This window comes from Nicotiana tabacum, chromosome 10 (genome assembly GCF_000715075.1).
Source record: "Nicotiana tabacum cultivar K326 chromosome 10, ASM71507v2, whole genome shotgun sequence".
In the NCBI taxonomy this organism is placed as follows: Eukaryota; Viridiplantae; Streptophyta; class Magnoliopsida; order Solanales; family Solanaceae; genus Nicotiana; species Nicotiana tabacum.
This window is the reverse complement of record NC_134089.1, coordinates 109,610,762-109,628,126: the sequence shown is the minus strand read 5'-3', so window position 1 is coordinate 109,628,126 and position 17,365 is coordinate 109,610,762. Positions and strand designations below refer to the sequence as shown.

The window sequence follows — 17,365 nt, the reverse complement described above, 5'->3', positions numbered from 1 at the left end:
CGCACTGCATTTTGTGCAGTCCGCACTCTACAACAAGTGAACTGTCTACAACATTTTATCTGCAACTGTGAATTACAATGTTTTTCTGAATACTAACAAGTCTAATGAATGTTGTTTGCAAACAATTGTGAAATTAAGAGGCAAGGGTGCTAAACAACTAGGTAGAGGAGAGTCCTCCCGGGGTGGGAAACAAAAGATGATAAAGTTGACTCCACAGGCCCGTCAAAACATAAAGAACACAAGGAAACTCATCAGAGCTGCTGATAGGGCTATTGATCAGACGAGGAGTGAGTACGAGCCCTCCCGGGAGGTATCATCAGACTCCGTGCCAGAGTACATTGCTGACTGGCCGGAGAGGAACAGATTGAGAGATACACCCCCAGAATCCCCCACTGCTCAAGCTTCAGTTCATGTATCTTCTGAGTCGTCTAAGGGCTCAGCTGAAGGTAGTGGAGATAAGTACTCCACCTCTCTCACAGCTTCATTATTCGGAGAGGATGTAGTACCAGAGGAGGGGGAAGAAGCACAAGGGGGTGAACCCCAAGTTGGCGGGGTTGAGCGGACTAGGAACCCGCAGGCATGGGAGTACCGGTTCATCAGTGAAATTGCCTACCACAAGTTCAGAGAGTGGTGACCAGAAAAGTGGTTGATTCCGTAGAGAAAAATCATTACTCGGGATCTTTTGCCTCACAATCCAAATGTGTTGAGGCCATTCAATGAAAGAGCTGGATGGGACTACTTTATCGGGCAAGTGGATGATGCAAATGAGCATTTGGTAAAAGAATTCTAGACCAACGTGGCCCACATCAAAAAGGGCACCACGGTCACCAAAGTTCGGAACTTGAAAGTGAAGTTTGATGGCAAGACCATCAATGACTATTTGGCCTTTACGGAGAAGGATGAGTCCCTGTACCTAGAGAAAATGAAGTTGGGTGAAGAAGCCCGTCCGTGATTGGTGGAGTACTTGGCAATCCTAGGTACCACTCCTGATTGGCTGACTGTGGGGGTGAAAATATTGAGGCGGACACTGAATTTCGAGGCAAAGGGGTGGGAGACATTCTTGTGTAGCAGACTAGATCCTACCACCCTTGACAAATCCCTCCCACTTCATCGGGCGATCTTTGTTGCATCAATCATGGCAGGGTACCCGATCAATGTCGGGAATGTGATGTCTCGGGTTATTTCACAGGTGGTGGATGAGGATGACAGGTCCTACCCATTCCCCAACTTCCTGATGATGTATTTTGAGGACCTCAAAGTGGAGAAGAGGAAATTTAACGTGAAGGTGATGTCAAAGGCACCCTTTTCGTGGTATAGCCTACAGGGTGATGACAACCCTAAGGGCACGGGATCCAAAGGAAAATCCACTACTTCAGCTGGCCAGTCTGATGAGCCAGTAGTGGTAGTGACTACTCCACAGCCTCCTCCCGCTGCAACAGATATGGCCCCAGGTCCATCCACCTCTACTGATCCGGAGATTCCTTCCACCACAGCCTATCCTTTGACTACCCACTGTCTGAGCCAAGCCCTCACTAACATCAATAATTGGATATAGATAGCTACTTCTAAGCTGTCTGTGTTATCTTCTACTATGGCAGCTCAGTCGGAACCTCCACCTGCATAGGTCCCACAGTCTATTGAGGACGTTCTCAACGATATTCTAGACAACCAAAAGAAGATCCTTGATACTCAGAAAGTGCTCACGGACGCTGTTGATTCACACGGAAAGGCTCTCAAGGAGTTTTCTAGGGAGGCCAAGAAAATGAGAAAGACTCGGGCTTCCAAGGAGTCCGTGAAGGAGTTGCGGGTTGAGGTTGACAGGTTGAAGGAAGATCATCTGCCTTTGGATTTATTGCTACATGACCCGGTGCCTGCAGTCCATCCCCAGTCAGTGCTGTCAAAGAGGCCTCCGAAGAGGAAGAGGGTGATCCTCCAGACAGATGATGTAGTAATCTAGTTGGCAGACCCACTGGAGTCTTCCTCCAGTCAGCCATAAGATGCAACTTAGGAGCCTGTCCAAGCCCAGGTCCCCGCAGCAGAGCCACAGGTCACAGGGAGCCAGTCTCAAGTTCCCAATCATATTGAGGACCCAGGGACCCAGATAGAGGACCCCATGCAGACGGATGGCCCATAGGGAGTTTCCGTATCCTCTTTCCTTTATTTTTGGTGCTTATTTCATTTGAGGGGGTAGGCCTTACTTTGATTGATTTGTTGGATGACTGTATATATATGACAAATTTTATTGTTTCTTTCTTTCTTTCTTCATCTTTGGTATGTATATAATTTTAGCAATTCATTATATTTTTCGTACTTTTTACTTTGGGTTTGTATATAAAAGTTATGTTATATTGTATATATTCATCTCCCTTATTGTATATTAGATTAAACCCCCCTCTTGTAAATATTCATTTTACTTTCCAACATTTTTCTTTCTTAGCTTCTTATTTGTGTTCGTAGCTTCTTGTTTTGGATTTTTGCAATAAGCTTATGTTTTTCTTAATGCCATGGTTCTTTTCAAAGGTGGAATATGTGTGAACTGGATGGCTCTTCCTGATGATGGATGGCATGACTACCTTCTTAAGGGTTTGAGTCTGTTTTTCCTTTCTTTTTTCTTTCTAGTAGTTAGTGGTAAGGGTGCCTCAAGCAAAGCCTCACTTGGTCCTAGCACATTTGCCTTTGACCTTATGGTCAAAAACAAATCGTTGTGTATAGGATGGTGAAAGTTGTGACCTTGAGACTCTTGTGTTGGCCGATAATCATCAAGTGATTTTTTGGGACCATTGTATGCTCAAATCCTATCTAAGGTTGTTGTGGTCCCCCGACTCTGTGTCTTTAGCGATCCCATAGATTTTGTGGTGAGAAATTGCTTAGCAAATCCAAGTCCCAAGCCATTGGTCAAGAACTTGCCCTGAATGTTTGTCGAGGCGAAATCGTAAGTGTAATTTGACTAGAGACATGATTATAGGCTCTCCTTGATCCAAATGCTAGCCTGAACACTTCCAAAGCCTACCAATGATAAAATGCCTTGTCAACCCTTTTGAGCCTTAGAACTTTTTCCTTCAAAAACCATAATACAAGCCTTTACCCGTTCTAAAAGATACCCTCTCTTGGCACCCGATCTTTCCTTAGCATATGGAAAAAGTATACGTTTGGGGGGAGAGACGAGGATTGCAATAAAGTGGTAAAAAGGTACAAAATGAAGAAAAGGAAAGTCAATGAAAAAGAAAGAAAAGCAAAAAGACAAAAAGAATATTCAATGTGTAAATGAATAAAGGGATTCAAGAAAAGTAAAGAATGAGAGGTGTGAAAAGTTGAGAAAGGAGGGAAGATTTAAAATGAACAAGAAAGAGTGATAGTGTGTCTCTCTAACCCCTTAGAAAGAAGTGAAATGACTTAAAAAGTCAAGTGAATGCATGCCAAAATGAAGCAAAAGAAGTGCTTAAGGGAAGATGGAACCTACTTAGACCAAACATTTCCTACCCTGAACCAAAAGCCTTCACTATGTCTCCACAAAAGTCCGATATGATCTTGAGTTGAATGAAGCTTACATTAGTGGTGACTCACATAAGGGGTAAGAATATGGTACTTAAATCCGAACTTGTGACTTTTCCTTTGGAGAGATGAGTGTATTTCCATTAACCTCGTTCTGATTGCCACTATCCTAAAGGTGAGGTTCGCTTAGGGAGAGTTGAGGATGTGTGAGTTTGGGTTCCACAATGACCAAAGTAATAGAAAGAGTTCTTTGATGTGTTGAGTCAACTCTTAATGCTCTTGTGTCGCACTTAATCCATGGTATTTAAAAGAGTAAAGGTTGATAATGATTCATTTGTATTGAGGGCAATTGTTAGTCCCAATTGATGCTAGATGAGGTCACTTTAGGACAACTGAATTTTCTTAGATTTTCTCTTAAGGGGCGGGTCTTATTTTGTTTGCCTGAGGACAAGCAAAAGCTTAAGTTTGGGGGAGTTGATAACTAGGGAATATGATGCATTTTACACTCCTTCTTGCTTAAATTTTGATTAGAAATGTGTACAAATAAATCTCAAAGGCTCACAAGTTGTGCTTGATTGCAGGTTTGATCAACAAAGTGACAAGGTGTTAAAAACCAGCTCAAAAAGGAGTGAAACTTGCACAAGTACCAAGACAAGACAAAGCTCAGTCAAACAGGACCAGTGCGACCGCACACCATTTTGTGCGGTCCGCACAAGTGAAGTTCAGAGAGGTTGCTTTTCAGGCCAACAGGGAATGCGGCCGCAAAGGGTTTTGTGCGGTCCACATTGAGTTCACCGCGGCCACACTCAATTTTATGCGGTCCGCGGAGCCAAGGTTCAGAGAGGTGGTGTTTTGGAGGTTGAAGATCAATGCGGTCCGCGGTTCTTTTTGTGCAGACCGCAATGGAAGCCACCGCGGCCGCACTAAATTTCGTGCGGTCTGCATTGCCCAAGTTCAGAGAGCTAATTATTCAAGCCCAGAGCTTTAGAGCAGCCGCACTCGATTTTGTCGGTCCGCACTAGCCCCGCAGGGGTATTTTTGTCCAAGATTTTCAGCCTAATATAAATAGATTCTTTTCCCATTTTTAGGTCATCAGATAGTTTTGTACTGAGAATTGCGCTCGTGACTTCGTTCCTACTCTCTCAGGAACATATCTTAAAACTGAGTCCAAGTCGGGGAAGTTCCCCATCCGGACTGTCTAACTCATAAGTACGCCACCACTCATAGGCGGCTCCTCGAAGCTAGAAGGTAGTGAAGGAAACCCCGCTCGATCCTGATATACCCATGGTGCAGAGAATACGGTAGCACATCTAGAAATCCTAGAGCATCATCAGATGCTAGACCACTGAATATAGGAGGCTTATACTTCTTGAACCTCTCAAGCCTCCGCTGCTCATCCTTGAAAGCCGCTGCCCTGTCCTCGGGCTGATCTGGAGCTATGGGCTGTACAGGAATAAACTTTGGAACCTGATCAACATGCACTTGCTGCTCAAGAGTGTGGGTGGCGAGAGTCTGTTCTCCTCCCCCGGTCTGAGACGTAGCTGCAGCAAGGGGAAACAACCCTGCCTGAGCCAAAGTGGTGTACATGCTCATGAACTGTGCAAGAGTCTCCTGAAGTGCTGGAGTAGTAGTAGCAGTAGGCGTATCAGGTGGCTGGTCTCTAGCTGAAACTGCTGGTGGCTCCTCGGCGGCAGCTCAAGCGGGTGCTCTAGCTGCACCGCGTACGCGTCCTCGACCCCTACCCCAGCCCGGCGTCTAACGGCTCTAGTAGGGGGCACGGGTGCTGATCATCTTAGGTAGCACGTGTCCTCGCCATATGTGAGAGAATAGAAGACAAAAGTTTAGAATTGTTATATCAAAAATCTCGCACGACAAGAAAATCAAATGAAGTGGAATTTTCCTAACAGTAACATAGCCTCTCGTAGATAAGTACAGACCTCTCCGTACCGATCCGCGAGACTTTAATAAACCGGCTTGTGATTCATTACTCTTATGAACCTAGAGCTTTGATACCAACTTGTTACGACCCCAATTCGCCCTCCGCGAACTATCGTGGCGACACCTAGTCTCTACGACTAGGTAAGCCTAATAATTGTAGAAAACAGGGAAAACAACAGATAAAACAAATAAAAACTTACAGAATAAACATAGTGAAGGTTTAAAGATGCCGCTTGGCATATATAATATAACTCTCAAACTGAAAAACTTCCCAAAATCCGAAATCTCATGAAATCACAAGTTGTTGAATAACTACAAGTTTCTAACTCCGGAATGTCTAAACAAAGTAAATACAGAAGGGCTAATAGTATAAGAGAGAATGGAAAGGGACTCCTCGGTCTGCGGACGCAACAGATATACCTCAAAGTCTCTGGAGAATCGCCTCGCCTTAAGGGTAGTAAGGCTGAGTCGAAGTACATGGATTTGAACATGAAAATCCAACGCAGAAAGGGTATGAGTACATCACAACGGTACTTAGTAAGTTCCAAGCCCAACCTCGATCGGGTAGTGACGAGGAAAGTTAGGGCCCTACTGAGTTTAGATGAAAAAACAAGGTATAACAATATAGAATAAGACAAAATAATTAAGTGCAACCAGTAAGAAGTAACACAGGATAGTAAGAACAACAACAACTAAAACAGAGACAAAAATAATCACAGAAGGAATACAGCTCAACATAGATGTAACAACCGGGGATCTCCTAGGATACCGTCCTGTAGTCCCAAATATAAATATGCAGTGAATCTCCCGGGTGTCATCCCGTAGTCCAACTCATAGTGCGCGGGGATCTCCCGGAATACCGATCCGTAGTCCCAAATGTAAATTCCCAATACTGGGAGAATCTACCGTGTAGTCCCGTAGTTCCAATATAAAAGTGCAGGGGGATCTCCCCGAATACAAATCCGTAGTCCCAAAGTAAACATGCAAGGGGATCTCCCGGGATACTGTTCCGTAGTCCCAAATATAAACATATAGTAGCAACATGAAGAATACTCAATTCAATTCAAATTTCATACCAAGGTAAAACAGGTATTTCTAACCTAGCATGCTGCAAATAATTCAAATAAGGCAGTTTGAGCAAGTAGAGCAATTAAGTCAATTAGACATGCTTTCCTAAGCTAACAATATGCTTAAATTGTAAGTAGTATAAACAAGAAAAATAGCACAGTTATAGTTACTTAATGAAAACAATTTTTAATAACTAGCACAAGTACACACTCGTCACCTCACGTACAAGGCATTTTAAATATCAACAATACCAAGTCCTAAGGGGAGTTCCCCCACATAAGGTTAGGTAAGCCATTTACCTCAAAACCACGTTCTTGCTATGAGTATCCAACTCCAAATGGCCCAAATCTATTTAAAGTAATTGCATAATGTAAATATAACTTCAAGTAACTAATTCAACTAATTAATTCTAAGCTAATACGCAAATTAGGAAAAATGACCAAAATACCCCCGGGCCCACATCTCAGAAGCGGGTAAAATTTATAAATTCGGAATCCTCATACTCTCACGAGTTAATTCATACCAAAAGTACCAAAATCGAACCTCAAATGGCCCCTCATATCACCAATCAAAACTCTCCAATTAACCAAGCCCTAACCCTCGATTTACCACTGATTTTCCTTCAAATTTCATGCTTACAATGATAAAAATTACTATAATAATGAGCTTAAGGACCAAGGACTTTATCTCAATGAATCCCTCTAAAAATATCCCTTGAAAATGCTCCCCAAAACTTCTTTCCGTTTGAAAAGATATGAAAAATAACTCAAATTCGCGAAGGCATCTATTTATATGTTATGCCCAGCGATACCGCATCTGCGGTCCAAATTTCCGCACCTGCAGGACTGCTCCTGCGCATAATCAACCGCTTCTGTGGTTTCCCATTAATCCTCCTTATCCGCACCAGCGCCCCAGGCTCCGCATCTGTGGGCTCGCAGATGCAACAAAACTTCTGCATCTGCGGTTCCAGCCTTTCTTCCCCTTGGCCGCATCTGCGGCTTCCCTTTCGCTTCTGCAGGCTCTCACCCGCGGTCCCCAAGCTGAAGGTGCGGTTATGACAGCAAACTCAGCAGCTTCAGCTGCAAATTCCCAACTCCAAACTTCCCCCATCCAAAATCACCCTGAGGCCCCCGGGACCTCAACCAAAAGCAAGAACAAGTCATATACCACTATCAAAACTTATACAAATCTTCAAAAAACCTCAAACAACATCGAATCAACCAATTAACATCGGATTCAAGCATAAGAACTTCAAAAACTCTCAAATTATGCTTTCGATCAAAAAGTCTATGAAACCTCATACGAATGACCTGAAATTTTGCACACATGTCACCTTCAACACTACGGAGCTACACCAACTTCTGGAATTCCATTCCGACCCTGATATCAAAATCTAACTATCAAACCGGAAACTTCAAAAATTTAACTTTCGGCATTTCAAGCCTAATTAAGCTACGGACCTCCAAAATGCAATCCGAACACGTTCCTAAGCTCAAATTCACCTAACGGAGCCAAAGGAACCAACAAAATTTCGTTCTGAGGCCGTCTTCACGCTGCTTCGATGACGGTCCAAATTCTAAAACTTAAACTCTCGTTTAGGGACTAAGTATACCAAAGCTCTCCGAAACTCCAAATAAATCCTCCGGGCAACTCAAAATAGCGGAAACAAATACGGAGAATGCAGTTAATAAGGGATCGGGGCGTTAATTCTTAAAATGACCGGCCGGGTCGTTAAAATAAGAGTGTTTGCCCATAGTTATTTAGGTGAATGAAATAGGCGACATGCTAATCCTGCCAGTAATGTCTTATTTTTTAAATCAAGCCTCTGTTTACCTAGACCTCCTAAATTTTGGGCATGGTAAATTTTTTTTCAATTTACTAAGTGAATCTTTCTTTGTTGTTGAGTAGTTCCCCATAGGAAATTGCACATGTATTTCTCCATTTTGTCGATAATATTTTTAGGAATTGTAGTGTATACATTATGTGGTTTGCTAAACTAGAAGTGTTGATTTAATGAGAGTAATTCTATCTGGTAGTGATAGGAAGTTAGTCTTCCAGCCTGCAAGTCTAGCCTTGAAGTTATCTAATAAAAATTGAAAATCTGACTTATTAGGTCTATGTTGAAACATGGGGAAACCTAAGTATTTTCCAAATTGTTTTCCTTCATGCATACTAAAGCAAGATAGTATATTTTGTTTAGCTTCAGTAGCACAGTTATTTGAGAAAAAAATAATTGATTTTTGGAAATTAATAGTTTGGTTGGATAGTTTAGTAAAGGTATTAAGAGTGTCAATGATGGTGTTGCAGCTAGTATCATTTACTTTAGACAGAAGGATGATGTCGTCTGCAAAGAAAAGATGTGATAATTGAGGTCCATTTTGTGAAATTTGTATAGGTTTCTATAATAGGTAATCTACTGATTGGAATATATTCTATGAGAGGCGTTCTAAGCTCATAATAAATATATAAGGAGATAAGGGATCTCCTTGACGTATACCCCTAGATGGTTTAAAAAAGTTAGTACGTGATCCATTGATTAATATAGAAATGGAAGATGTTGTAATGCAGGACATGATGAGTGAAATGAGACTGTGTGGTATATTGAAATAGTGGAGTGTGTTTTTTATGAAGGACCATTCAAGCTTATCAAAAGCCGTTTCCATATCTAATTTTAGCAACATGTGACATGTTCGTCCTTTTTTTTTATTTTTTTAAATGGTTAAGAATTTCCTGCACAATTATTGCATTGTCTTAAGCTCTTTTTCCCTGTTGGAAACTTGATTGTGTTGGACCAATTATTTTTGTTGGAAAGGTTTTAGTCTATTTACAATGATTTTCGTAATTAGTTTGTAGATTGTGTTGCAAAGGCTTATAGGACAATATTGAGTAATTACTACGGCATTTTTTACCTTAGGAATTAGGAACAAATAAGTTTTATTAATATCTTATGGAATTTTACTTTCTTTGAATGCATTGTAACAACAATTTATAATTGAGTGTCTCACTTCTCTCCAATACTTTTGAAAGAAGTACGGATGATGTCCATCTGGCACCGGTGCCTTAAAAGGTTGAAAGTAGAATAGGGCTTGCTTTATTTCAACCAACTTTAATGGTTGTGCCAGTTGTTGTTGATTAGCATAGTTCGAAGAATTAACTATGGTCGATTTATTGTTTATTTTATTAGTTAATGAATGTCGTATTTTGAATAGGGTAGTGTAGTATTGATAGATTTGTTCGTGGATTTCTGTTGGATCATAAGTCCAATTACCTACACTATTTTTTAAAGCATTTATACAGTTACGTCTAATTCTCTGTAAGGTAGACATGTGAAAAATTTAGTATTAGAATAACCATCGTTTAGCTATTGTACTCTTGACTTTAATTTCCAAAAATCTTCCTCCTGCCTTAGTAAAGCACTAAATTCATGATGTAGTTGGATTTCTAAGCTTTGTAGGAAATTGCTAGTAGTATAGTGCATGGATCGTTGAATAACATTAATTCTAGCTAATATTTTCTTCTCTTTTTTTTCGCGAAAATATTTCCAAAAGTGTGCATATTCCAATAAGTTACATTATCCTGAAAATTTGTCATAGCTTCAACTTTTGAAGAACTATTTTGCCATGACTAATGAATTACATTTATGAGTGTAGGGTTTGTTGTCCATATTTTTTCAAATCGAAATATATTATGTCTACGGGGAAGGTGTTGCACTATTGTTTCATGAAATATTTGAATCCAATCATAGTTTGCTAGGAGTGTGTCCAACCTTTCTAGTATAGTATGTCCATTCCTTCTTTTATTTGTCCATGTCTACCGGTGACCCTTAAACCCTAGGTCTACTAGTTTACAATAGTTTATACACTGTGCAAAGACATCCATGTAACGACCCGACCGGTCGTTTTGAGCATTTGCACTTCGCTCGCCAGTTCTCGGGCATGACTAGCCCCGTGTGATGTATTATGACTTATGTAAATCGTCAGTTTTGGTTTTCAGGATAATCAGAATAGATTTGGAAGAACAATTCTCAGTTTGAAGCTTTAAATTTGAAAGGTTTGACCAAGTTTTGACTTTTTAGTATTCGATGTCGGATTTGGATTTTTATGATTTAGTTAGATCCGTTGGGTGATTTTGGACTTAGGAGCGCATTCGGATTGTGGTTTGGAGGTCCGTAGTAGAATTTGGCTTGAAATGGCGAAAGTGAGAATTTTGAAAAGTTTGACTGGGAGTGGACTTTTTGATATCGGGGTCGAATTTTGATTCCGAAAGTTGGAGCAAGTCCGTAATGTCAAATGTGACTTGTGTGCAAAAGTTGAGGTGAATTGAACGCGATTTGATAGGTTTCAGCATCAGTTGTGGAAGTTAAAGTTTCAAAGTTCATTGATTTTGAATTGAGGTATGATTTGTGTTTTTAGCGTTGTTTGATGTGATTTGAGGCCTCTACTTAGTCCGTGATTTGTTTTGAGACTTGTTGGTATGTTCGGCGGGGTCCCGAGGGGCTCGGGAGAGTTTCGGGGAGGTTTCGGACCATTTCTAAGCCATTTCTAGTTGCTGCTTTTTGGCTACATGGTTGTACAGTGTGTTAGCATAGATCTGGCCGCGTTAGCATAGAGAAAATTTGGAAAAATGGAGTTGTGCTATGCGATTGTGTAAGTCTTCCTGCGATCGCATATAGTAAAATCTTTGTTGCACTGACCCAACTTTGGAAGCTTATATCTCACAATCTATAAGGAATTTGAAGATGATCTAATGCAAGTTGTAGCCCTTGATGACTAGTTTTTAGAAAGTTAAACCAATTTTAATTTGGAATTTTGTACAAAAAATTATGACCATTATACTAGAGGCTGTCCGGAAGAGTTGGAGAAGGCTATTGGAAAAATTTGTTCTACGCGATCGCGGAGGAATGGCCGTGATCGCATAGGGTAAAAGAAGGGATGGAAAATTTTGTGCTTCTCTATAGCATTAGTTTGTCCATGATAGCATAGGGTAAATGCCTGGGTAGATTATAAAGTACTCTATTTCGAGGGTTTGGGCCATTTTTGCATTTTTGGAGCTTTGGAGCTCGTATTAAGGCGATTTTTGAAGGGATTTTCAAAGGATTAATTGGGGTAAGTGTTCTTCACTCAAATTTGGTTAAATTCCATGATTATGTCTTGATTATTATCATTTAATTTGGGAATTTGGGGTAAAAATTGGAAAAAATAAAAGAAAATTTTGAGAGTTGATTTTAGGGATTTGGATGGCCATTTGATGTCGGATTTTGGTGAATTTAATATGGGTAGACTCGTAAGTGAATGGGTTTTCCAGTTTTGTAATTTTTATCAGATTGGGAGATGTGGGACCGAGGTCGGGTTTGAGCTAATTTCGGGATTTTTGAGTTAATTTGATTATTTTCGCTTGTGCTTTGTTCCTTTAGCGTATATTGATGATAATATACTGATTTTGGTTAAACTTGGCACTTTTGTAGGCTGAGTCAAGAGGCAAGGGAATTCCGGGCTAGAGGTTAGACCGGTTTGAGGTAAGTAATGATTGTAAATCTAGTCCTAAGGGTATGAAACCTAGTATTTCACATCGTTTCACTACTTTGAGGTGACACACACGCTAGATGACGAGCATGGGGGTGTGCAACGATGGAAATTGTGACTTGGTTCGTCCGGTACAACTATTAAGTCGCGTATTTGATTGAAAACTATTTGATACTATTGTGTTTTGGAAAGTACTATTATGTTTTGAGTTGAATGCCATATTTGGACCGCGTGCCAACTATTTGGACCCTTAGGGGCTTTTTACTACTATTCCTCACTGTTTTGACTTAATATTTGTACTCACTCAAGCTGTGTTTTACTGATTTCATAACTCAACCTTATTTACCCAGGTTTGATGCTATAAATGATATTTTAGGATGAACACCCTATTTTACTGATAGTTCGAGTTGCTTGTGAGGTTGATGGATGAGAGAGGCCGAGGGCCTGACTATGAGGTTGATGAATGAGAGAGGCCAAGGGCTTGATTGTGAGATTGATGAATGAGAGAGGTCGAGGGCCTGGTTGTGAGGATTATATATTTATGGATCGGGCTGCACTCCGCAGCAATGTATATGGATCAGGCTGCATGCCGCAACGATATGTTGGATCGAGCTGCACGCCGCATCGATATAGCACTTGGGTTGTAAGAGCCCTTCCGGAGTCTACACACCCCCAGTGAGCGCAGTCGACTATATATATTTATGGATTGGGCTGCACGTTACAGCGGTTATTATAAGGTACCTATTGAGCGTGAGTGCTGAGTGTGAGCGCTGATTGATGAGAGTTGAGTCTCGAGTGACTGAGAGGCTTGCCCGAGGGGCTATATATATATATATGAGTGATGATTTGCGATACTTTTCCTGAGGGGCTTATTTTTATGAAATTACTGTTTTCACTCCTCTTTATAATGAGCCTCTATTGAAAATGTTGAAAAAATACTTTTAAACAACTTTCATTGAAACTGGAGTTTTTACGAGATGTTCGGAATTTAATCACTGATTTGGCTTCGTTATTTCCACTGAGATTTTTATGGTATGAGATGTATACGATTTATGTTTGCCCGAGGGGCTGTATACGAACTATGTTTTGCCCGAGGGGCTGATTATTATTTTTATCACTTTTACTATAAACTGTATTGAACCTCTATTGAAACTGTTGGAAAGCCTCTTCAAATGATTTTTACCAAAAGCTGGATTTTAAATGAGACGATTGACTCGTATTCTGATTTGAAAGCTTGTTGTGCTTACTGAGTTTATCATGATGTGGTTTTATCGTTTCCTACTACTCAGTCTTTATTTACTTTTATTACTTACTGAGTTGGTGTACTCACATTAATCCACGCACCATGTGTGCAGATTCTGGTATTTCTGAGCTTGGTGGCAGGTTCATCGGAGTTAATGACCGAGGCCAACCCTGCACTACTATTGAGTAGCGAGAGAGGTCGAAGCAGTTTTTACCCGATTAAGGTCGGGATCGATTTCCACAGGGAGCTATATATTGGAGTTGAGTGTCTATCTAGATGAGAGTTGTGTATTTGCTCTTAATTGCACTTCTACACATTTTTGGTTTGATTTATAATTCTAATATTATAAAACTACAATGCTCAATTAAACTAAATAAAGATAAGGTTAAACTATTGCGAGTTGTTCAAATGATTAAAAGGCACTAGGGTAGTGACTTTCATCTAGGTAATCAATTGACGGATTCTTGAGTCTAGCTAGATTGACGGATTTTTGGGGAGTATGATATAACCATTGTACGATTCTACTCACTCTACACCTCTCGGTAGTTCGAGTGATTTTGCCCGAATTGACTTTCTCAAGACCAATTGGGTATGAAAATTTGTGCAAGCAATCAAGGTTCAAGTCGGGTATTACTATCTCTAGGTTTAACCCTTTAATTGGGGCTATCAATCTCTTGAGTACGCCCCAATTCCTTGTTGGACTAATTTCATGGACTTAGGCTCTCTTTCTCAAGAAGAGCCAAAATCTACTAGGCATAAACTAGTGTTTGCAACCACTAATTCACAATTAAAACCCTAAATTAGCCCAAATATGAAACACGCATAGACAATCAAGCATCAAATCACAAGACCTATCAATTACCCATACTAGGGTTGAGCCACAACCCTAGCTAGTGGGTCTAGTTACTCACAATTAGAGAAGAAAACAAAGAAATAGAGCCTAAGGGACACATGACACACAGAGATTGAGCATTTGCGCTAGGGTGCTATGACTGTCTCAGAGTATGCTGTCACACCTCCTTTTCTACCACCCGAGGGGTGATATAAGGGAGTTTTCCAATTTAAGTGACATTATTCGAAATGAGATTATTTATTTATTTTATTAGAGTTGCCACTTGAAATAGTTTATTTGGTGTCCCAAGTCACCGGTTTATTTTAAAATCTCAAATCGAGGAAATTTCGATTTTACTTTATAAGTCTGCGAACTAGAAATTCTAGATAAGGAATTCTATTAATCTGGGAGAAGGTGTTAGGCATTCCAGGGTTCCGCGGTTCTAGTACGGTCGCTTAAACTATTAAAATTGGCCTATTATCCGATTTATTACATGTTTTAAACTATTGTGCATTTTTAGCTTTATAACCGCCTTTTAATTATTTTACCTGCTTTTAGGATGTACTTAATTATTTCTTGAACAAGTGACGATTGTCGTACACTTATTTGTTTTGGAACACGGCGCGAAACACACTATATTAAATGCACCCACAATTCACGACATGTGTATTTTAATAATGTTTAAAGTTGTTATGGTCGGGTCACATGAAATGCACACCCGGATTTTAATAATTAAAAATCACAACTACGTCACGGGAACCGTACATGTAGCTATGATGAATTATTTAAATAACGCGCCCAAAGCAACTACGAAGATTCAATTTTTAATAGCAACATTTGTGAGGGCCATGGATGAGTGTTATAATCGGGTTACATAAAATGCACCCCCGAATTTGGGAATTAGGTATCATGACTATGTCACGGGAACCGTACCCATAGCTGTGATGATTTAATTACGCGCCTAAAGTAAACTACGTTGTTTGAATCATTCAATTTCTATGTTTGAGATTAATGGTTAAGGTTGAAGAGTATGGATTTCGTTGATAGGATTACAGTGGTCCAGACTTTAACTTGCATGGGACATTCACTAGCCTACAATGGGGCGTGATTAAGTTAAAGCCTTCAGGTTGAAAGAATTCCAAACATGTTCAAATTAAATAAGTAGGAATAAGCTAGTCATGTGATGCCTCCCAAACAAATTAGTTCAGTTATGTGGTAAAAATAATAAAACAACTGGGTTATGTCAATATTCTAAAGTGAGGCTCTATTAGGCCTTACTCACAGAGCTGGGCCGAATTAAATCCAACAAGCTCAAAGATCTTAGCAAACTCAAAAGCTTAGCCATATTACATACAAAAGCTTTGAATAATTTCCATTACCAATACATGAATCATTCATCCTACTACTAAAATGAAATTTACAACAAAAATAATCCCATTTTTTCAAACTGTTTGTCTAGCAAAGAGCAGCAAACATGGCATATGAATGTCAAATTAATAGCTGGCTGTTAAAGAAATCGACAAAATCAATCTCCGAAAATGGCTAAAAAGACATCAGGATCCCAGTGAATTCCGATTTCATGAAGAGATGCTTGACTTTCCAATTGAAGCATTTTGTTTATTACATCCTAACACCATTGAACTACTCTTCTCTAATGACTCAAGTCTAAAATCTACACTATTAGCCCGACCAATAATGAAAAAGTTGGTTATTTATAATAATATTCGCAAGTAAATAAAGCACAAAATAGTACTATGAGCAACAACTTCTCCAGAATTATAATTTCCACAAGCAAACCATGAACCAAGAAATGTAAACAGAAGAGAAATGCCGCTTCAGCTCATACAAACAATCTTTCAATTAAAGGGAATTACAAACAAAAATTTCGACATACCTGGGAGCAAAACAGAGAACAAAATTTCAAATAACCAAATGAATGATGAAATCTTTCAAAGTTGAAACTCAGCAGAAGTTTCAGCAATCAACATCAGAGGTTCGACAATCAATTCTTGGGAGCCCAGATTTTCGGAAATCAAACCTGAACACCCCAGAAATTGTAGAGATGATGAAGCATAAGAACACACACACAAAAAATGGAGCTAGACTTAGAAATTCTTCCTTGTTCCCCTCTTTTTTTACTATACCTTTTTTGTTTTTGTTTTTGAATCTCTTGAAAACTTTTGATTTCAATGTGAGAGGAGATGAGAGAAGAAGAATGGATGGAAGCTTGATTTAGAGAAGAATTTCGCTCTCCTCTGCTCTCAATCCAAATGACCGAATAGAGGGGGGGGGTATGATTTCGTTATTCTCCGTTTTTGAAGGAGACCGTCTGCTTTTTAGTGTGAGGACGAAAAATGGAGCAGGAGCTTTTTGATGCGCCGTTTTTGTCTAGGGGTCTCTAATTGTATGAAAAAAATCTGATGCCCCATTTTGTGTCTAGGTTTTAGGGATTTAAGGGAAGGGAAATGGGTATTGAGCTTTGGTCTTGAAGGGATTTGGGTGGATTTTGAGGGAATTGGGCCATAAAAAATGATTTTAGCCCAGATTTAAAACAAGAACAAATCCAAAACTCTTTTTTTTTTTTTTTGCAATGTTAGCCATTTTAAACTCTAATTTAGTTTAATCTCATTTATATCGCCAAATTATTTATCTATTTTGCCTAATTAATTAACTAAGCTAAGAATGCATTTTTTTGATTTTTAATTATTTAAAAGATGCATATGGCAATATAATTAATTCGTAAATGCAAATAAACCTAAGATAACATGAAATTAAACGTAAAAATTTTTATGATTTTTCTATGATTTAAAAATATTATAAATGCATGAAATGCAACTAAATAAAGAAAAACTTCTAAAAATCAATTAAAATTATTTTTGGCTTATTTTAGGAGTTATTTTCATGTAGGGCAAAAATCACGTGCTCACAGCTGCCCCTCTTTCCTCGGAAACATGAAGAACTTTCGGGCAAAGATAAAGTGAGCAATTACGAGCAATTTTTTACCCGTTTGAAACTCCATTTGGAAGCATTTTTTGAAAAAGTCACACCGAACTTTGCTTTTGAGGTTGCCTACAAATCCTTGGCTATAAAGGAATCAGATCAGTGTTGCTACTGTTTCTGCTTGCTGAACTCCTTATTACACCAAAATGCAAAATAAAAAGCTAAACTAGCTAAGCCTATCAACTACGAGTTACAAGATTCCTATCTATAAATCTTCTGAAGCTTGATATTGAGTCTTGACTGGTTCTTCCTGCAGACTCTGATCTGAAT

At 39.5% G+C, this 17,365-nt stretch overlaps 1 long non-coding RNA gene across 1 annotated transcript in view; it reads right to left on the bottom strand.

Moving 5' to 3' along the window:
• The window catches only part of LOC142164731 (uncharacterized), a 32,825-nt gene extending 16,267 nt beyond the window's left edge, over window positions 1–16,558 (bottom strand). Inside the window, exon 1 of the long non-coding RNA XR_012695687.1 lies at window positions 15,990–16,558. This is a non-coding gene — a long non-coding RNA (uncharacterized LOC142164731). The remainder of the gene's footprint in view (window positions 1–15,989) is intronic.
• Between the last annotated feature and the right edge of the window lie 807 nt (window positions 16,559–17,365).